This window comes from Uranotaenia lowii, chromosome 2 (genome assembly GCF_029784155.1).
Source record: "Uranotaenia lowii strain MFRU-FL chromosome 2, ASM2978415v1, whole genome shotgun sequence".
Classification (NCBI taxonomy): domain Eukaryota; kingdom Metazoa; phylum Arthropoda; class Insecta; order Diptera; family Culicidae; genus Uranotaenia; species Uranotaenia lowii.
Genome location: NC_073692.1, coordinates 67401959 through 67408631, shown reverse-complemented (window position 1 = coordinate 67408631; position 6673 = coordinate 67401959).

The following is a 6673-nucleotide window of genomic DNA, read 5'->3' as shown; positions in this document are numbered from 1 at the left end:
CGCAGTGTCCGTTTTACCCGACCATTTTGAAGAACTGTTATTTACAAGCATGTTTTAGATTGCTATAAAAACAGTCTTGATGAAGGAAATTTACTAATGCCAACGGTTAATGTGATAGAAAACAACCTAAACTACCCACCTGACCGAAGACTGCAATGAAAAAGGCAATAACTGATTTTCTATTGCGATTCTGCGATGTCCGTTTTACCCGACTTTCCCCTTAATTTATCTGATGAGCTTTTGATTTTATCAAAACAAACGTACGACACCTCTCTTCCCTTTCCTATCTGGTGATGGGAACCAAACCATCTCAGAAATATTTCTTGTATTTAAATACTCATCCCAATTTTTTTTACCATTTGTAGATAAGCACTCGAGTTAATAAAAAAAATATGATGGGAGCTTCTCTTCTTTCTTCCAAACGAATCAGTTAAAGGAGGAAGAAGCCTAAAACAATAAAATAAGAAAAATTCTACTCAAATTCCCGCTGCTAATTAGTTCTCGAATGATAATAATAAGTTCTCGAATAATACAAAAGTATTGTATAAAAACCTCCCTACTCTTTCCTTCCTTTCCGTTGAAGCTTTTTTTCATTTACTTATTACTGATAAGGGACAAATTAACAAGGACCTAGTGGAAATTCCGGTCTCATGCCAAATTTGAACCAGATTGGATCACGGGAAGGGGTCGCTTAACGAGCCCAAAGTTTGTATGGGATTTTGAGACATTTTGTTCCGGAAGAACATGAAAATCCAGTTTTTCCTGAATAACCTTGGTCTCCATTGGTCGATTTCTTTTGAAAACGGTTTTTCTAGAAGCCTAAACTATGAAAAATATTTCATCCGAAGACTGTGTTTCGATTCGAGTTAAGATTAAAAAGTTATTAGGCTTAAAAAATAGCTATCTTTTTTAACCCTTTAATGCATAGTGTTGTTTTAAAACAACACTAATCAAAATCCAAATATCTCGGAAACGCGTGGATATTTTTGAGTGATGTGTTCACAAAAAACATTCTAGAGATTAAAAGAAATTAGCTCATGGTATTTTTATAACGATATTTTAATGTATGTGTGAGATATCGAACAAAGTATGCGGAAAAATTGCAAAAATAAAATTTATTTATTTTTTTGAAAAAAGTAGTTTTTGGAAAATCGCTGTTATTTCTTCAGATTAGCAAATTCTAAATTTTTTTTTAATCTCAATCAATCACAAACACCTTCCTGCACCCAATACACAAGATTTTGAAGAAATCGGCAAAACCGTATTGAAATTAACTAAGAATTTCAAAAAATATTTTTGAACTTTGATGGACCATAAATTTTATAATACTCAAAATAACAACTTCAAACCTCTTGAGTTTTCTTATTCGAGTTAAAATGTTATTATTTCACTGAATCAATAACTGCAATTCGCTTTTAAAAAAAGTCATGCATTAAAGGGTTAAGGGTGATATTCTTCTCTATTAATGAGAGACACTGCTTCGAACATTTTGACGCAGCATTAATAGTGATGAATATCACCCTGAAAAAAATACCCCATTTTTGTAGTTTAATAACTTTTTTTATCATACGTCGAATTGAAAGGCAGTCTTCGGATGAAATATTTTTCATAGTTTAGACTTTAAGAAAAACCGTTTTCAAAAGAAATCGGCAGAAGGGGACCAAAGTTATTTATGGAAAACTGGATTTCCATGTTCCTCCGGAACAAAATGTCTCAAAATCCCATACAAACTTTGGGCTCGTTGAGCGACCCCTTCCCGTGATCCGAATTGGCCCAAATTTGGCATGAGACATTGTACTAGGCCTAAGATCAATTTTATCAGCAGCGCATAACATTTCACAAGCTTGAAATTTCCCATACAAATTTGGGACAGTCTAATGTACACTTATTTTTTGGATCACCATAAGGACGGAACAAATTCAAATTCATTATTTGTCAACCACAAGCCACCTCCCCCCCTCTACTTTTCGAAAATTTGGTTTATTTTTTATTTCCCTCCTCTTCCTGATGTACAATTTTAATAGATCAGTTTTAATTTTTTTTTTGGCTTTCTACTGTACTATTGTCATGCTAGTTTTCAAAAATATGGATGTAATGCTTTAATTTTGACCAAAGGTACCTATTCGTTGGTAAACGTACCTACTATTAAAAATAACCATAAAAGACACAATAAAGCCACCATCATCGCCATCATCACCCAGAAAAGGACAAACGACTTCAATGAACCGAAACACGACGAACCTTTTAGTTGGGTGCAATCTTCCACTCTCCCCCAGACATCAGCAGCGCCACCATCCATTTCGATTTCCATTCCAATTGACAATAACGCCGACAACGACAACCGGGACGGTAGCTAAGAAGTTTTTATGTTTCAAGCAGCTCGAAATTACAGTTGTTTAAGTATGATAGATTTGTTTATTGTAAACAAATGATGCCGTTTTGTCGCTCGGTCGCTTGGTCGCTCGCCTGCTTGCTTTAGAGACGAGGCTCGAGTCTGTTTTTGTTGGCGAAACGGTTTCAACGCCATGTCATTCAGAACCAGCTCAGCTGGATTAGTCATAGTCTCTTCTCGTATGGTGGAAACATTTTTAAGCTATATGGTAATAGATACCTGTCCGTCTATTCAGCAAGGCGGCGCGTCGACGTAGCTGGAAGATGGCGAATGAGTCCTGGGATTTGCATAAATTCACCTTCTATTCAATTGGCGTCTCCGGTTGACTTAGGCCAAGTCGTTTGCTGCTCAACCCCTTTTCGTTCGGTCTTTTGGTCTATCGGTCGTCGTTGGGTGCGATATGTCAAAGTGTCAACCCACCTGCTGAATGGTCTCTCGGAGTCGCTCTCTTACATTAATTATCCAACCGCATAATGTAATGTTGTGGCAACTGGAAACTGTTTTGCATGGGCGACCAGTTTGTCTAGACAGGGGGAAAACAATATGGATGAAAGATGGGCCTCTGGCCATATCAGGTGGAATCGAGTCGAGAGATATGAATGAGACCAACAGGTTGAACTCTGAATTATGGGTCCAGTGACCGTAGCTGATTCTGTATTTGGGCAATGGAGAATGAGTTGTTTATCATACTTACTAGCTGAGTTGTAATATGAATCTTTTGATGTTTTTAAGCTTCAAAATGGTCTGTTTTAGGGAATTTCTGAGATGTGCCTGATTCTGTAACGTCGAACTTTATTTTGTTGCTTAGTTTTTCATTCAGGTTCGTCAAAAGTTGCTCTAGCCGAGTTTTTCTTTCTATGTTCTCCTCTGTTTCCTTCTTGATTTGTTTTTCTCTCTGAATTTATTTTTCTCTCAACTGTTTTTGCTGTTCTGTCGTCTGGATTACGAAAGTTTTAAAGCTTTTTATTAAATCACTCACGACCTCTACATTATCTTCTTCGTACTCTGATAGCTTTTTTAAAATTTCTCTCGATCTAGCAACTGATAACTCTTTTTCTACTTCTTTTCTCCCTTCTGCTCTTCCCTCCTCTTCTGAACTTTCTGAATCCTCAAGATTTATCGCACTCGCAGTTTCGTTTAACAGGTTAATCTCGCTACGCACTTCTTGTAATGCCATATTCAAATTTACTTTTAGAGAATCGGTTGATATCGCGGATTTATGGTTCGGACCATTCGGAAAATATTTTTGCCAGAGATCGATAGCGTATTGTCCTAGCACTATGATATCAACACGTACTTGATTCGCTCTTGTGTTGCATGGAAGCGTCAAGATTCGCGCGCGATAGTGAATCAATCTGGTTGCTAATTTTTCTTTCTGTTTAGCTCCTATGTTCGCATTTTTCAACATTCCTCCCATCACCGCTAACTTTTGTCGAATCTGAGCAATTTCCTCTAAAATAGGTTTCCAAGTAGGTGCAAGCGTTACCGTTTCCATACCTCTTTCGACTTTGAGGTGATTTTTGAGCTTTCTTCTCTTCTCCGCTTCGCTAGAGATCGAAGAAAACCTGTGCACCAATAACCATATCGATGGGACCACGCGTAGCGAACGATGGATTGGCGAAACGAATGTTCTCCGGAATTGCCCGTTGCTCGTTGGGTAATTGCCATTTGTTTGAAATTGTCGCAGAAAAACAAACGATGTCCCAACCCGCACGCCGCACAGTTGTCGCTGGATTTGACGGTGGTTCCAGCATTCACAATTTGAGGCACAGGTCTGGAATCACACACTGGTCGATCTGACTGCAAAGTCTCCAACTCCATGACGTACTCACGGATGAAAGTGATAGCTCATCATAAGTTGCCATCCTTTTCTTATCCGCAACTCGTTGCCACTCGCGAAGCGTGTTGTGATCCAGTCTCGCTGACACCATGCATACCAGTAATGAACTCCAGCCTTTCGTGTTCTCACCCAGCTTCTCCAAAATTCCTAAGTTGTTTTCGAAGTCGCCAACCAAACTTGTTAATTCACGAGGACACTCATTCAAAACTTTTTCCACCTTGAATAAAGCTCCGATGTGACTGCGCACCAGGATGTTGAAGTTCTGATAACGATCAGTTAGTATTTTCAGTGCAACCTAAGTCGACTTGAGGTAGTGAAACTTTTGTACATCCGATACTTCTGCGTTGCTATGTACCAATGAGTCGAACTTATCGTAATACGAAAACCATGCTAGGATATTGCCACAGAATTCCGGCAGTTTAATATCCGGCAACTTCAAGGCACGGAACGAATGACCCGTTGAAATCGATGACGGTGCTGGCGCGCGGGGTACCTCCAGCGATGCGTAAAACGCTTTGAGCGTGAAGTAATCCTCCTCGAAAGCAGCCATATCCTTCGCGAAATCTGTCCCAGTATTTTCCTCCTCCTCAAGGCTCTCAAGATTCAATGAGGCTTGATAAAATTTCTTATAATTGCTCTCAACAGCATTTTTTCTAGCTAAAGCTAGCTCAACTTGCGTAAACGGGTCGAAATTTTGCATAAAATTTATGGCTCGTTCCATTGAATCTCGAGCCTGGCGATAAATCACCATGATTTTTCTAAATTCTACTTCTTTCTTCATCGCTTAGCGGAAAAAATTCAAAAAAAAAAACCGCAAAATATCGAAAAAATATTTTTTATTGATTCCAAATTTTTTCAAATGGTACTGAGAGGGTTAAATTTCTCAAAAAATCGATTACCGCAATCAATTCAACAAATTCCAAAATAAAAAAAGTTTCAAAAATATTTTTGAATTTGACACTTTTCGTGCTGCTGGGACTTGAAAGGTTTATAGTAAGCTCCAAATTGATCTTCTATGGCCTACAGCAATGGCCGACGACAATTTTCGATGATAAAAAAATATCCGAATTATGCACCAATTGTGCAAACTTTTCACTTGGAACCGTTTCCGTCGAAAGAATAGTGGGCATATGACTTACCGGAGCGGTCCAACCTACGGTTTGTTGATGTTGACAAATCGGAAAAAATTTTAACCGGGAAGTTCCAACGATGTTGAACTTGTTCCGTTGGAAGTCGAATTTCGCGAAGAAGCCTCAATCACGCACTCGGGACCGATGACCAACCCCCCTGGAAGTCGAAAAACAAGTAAGTAACCACAGAAAATTACCGCCAAGTATTGAAACGATACTTCCTTCCAGGTATGCTGGCTGTTTTGCGGTGATTAATTTGCTGCTGCTGTAGGTTGATTGCTACTGCTGATCCCGGCAATTTTATCTAAAAACCTTGCATAATCCAGGCATTTGGTTAAGAAATTGTCAACCAAAAATCCGGGCAATATGCGGGCCAATTTGTTCAACACCCAATGATTACTCAACATAAATTAAAAAAAAAGCTTAAAAACAATTTTTTTCATAAAAAATCATTAGCACACCCATAGAAGAGGTTGCAAAAATCCAATGCCTTTTTAGCAAATCTCTGTGCCGATAATGCTCTGAAATGTGCACTGTGCCGAAGACGGTATGTTTGAAAAACCGTAACTGGCATAAGGACTCGGCTCCCAACCAAAATGATGACTGTTTATGCACTCCCGGAAGAACTTTTCGGATCCAATCAAGAAACTCGCGGGTTACAAAAAAATCACTACTTGGCGAAAAACAACTTTTATTTCGGGAGCAAAAAAACGGTCTATATTTCGCGGCGGTAACTTTTATTCTCGCTCGAATGCTACTGAGCTATGTAAAACGTAAACAAAACATAATTAGATGACATTCGCACTGTTCCATTTCAACTGTTCCTTATGAACGTTATTGCGCATTTCACTACAAATTAGAAGCGCGCATGCGCGTGCAAATTAGAAGTGCGCGTTCATGCCGGCCGCCTTGAAATATCATTTCAATTATAACTAAAATTTCTTCGTTTCCTAATGTTTAAGAAATTACAATCTAGTCTTAAAATTATTGATGTTGTGTATACACGAGCTGGTGACGAGTAGTAACTCGTATCGGAGTGGGTCTGAACCATAATCAGACGGAACTGTTAACCTTCACTGCGGTGTACTTCGGGGTTCTCGGGTAGGTCGGACTGTACGATGGATCGAACCAAGCCAGATGATTGATGACTGCTGCTGCTGATCACCTCGAAGAGGATAAAAATTCTCTTAAGGTGTGTAGTACTGCAATGTGCTTCGACGAACACATACTAAAGTGCATTTACCTTTGAAAAAATGATGCTGCGCAACCTCTTCGGTGATCTACGGATGACGGACTGATAGTGATGACGAA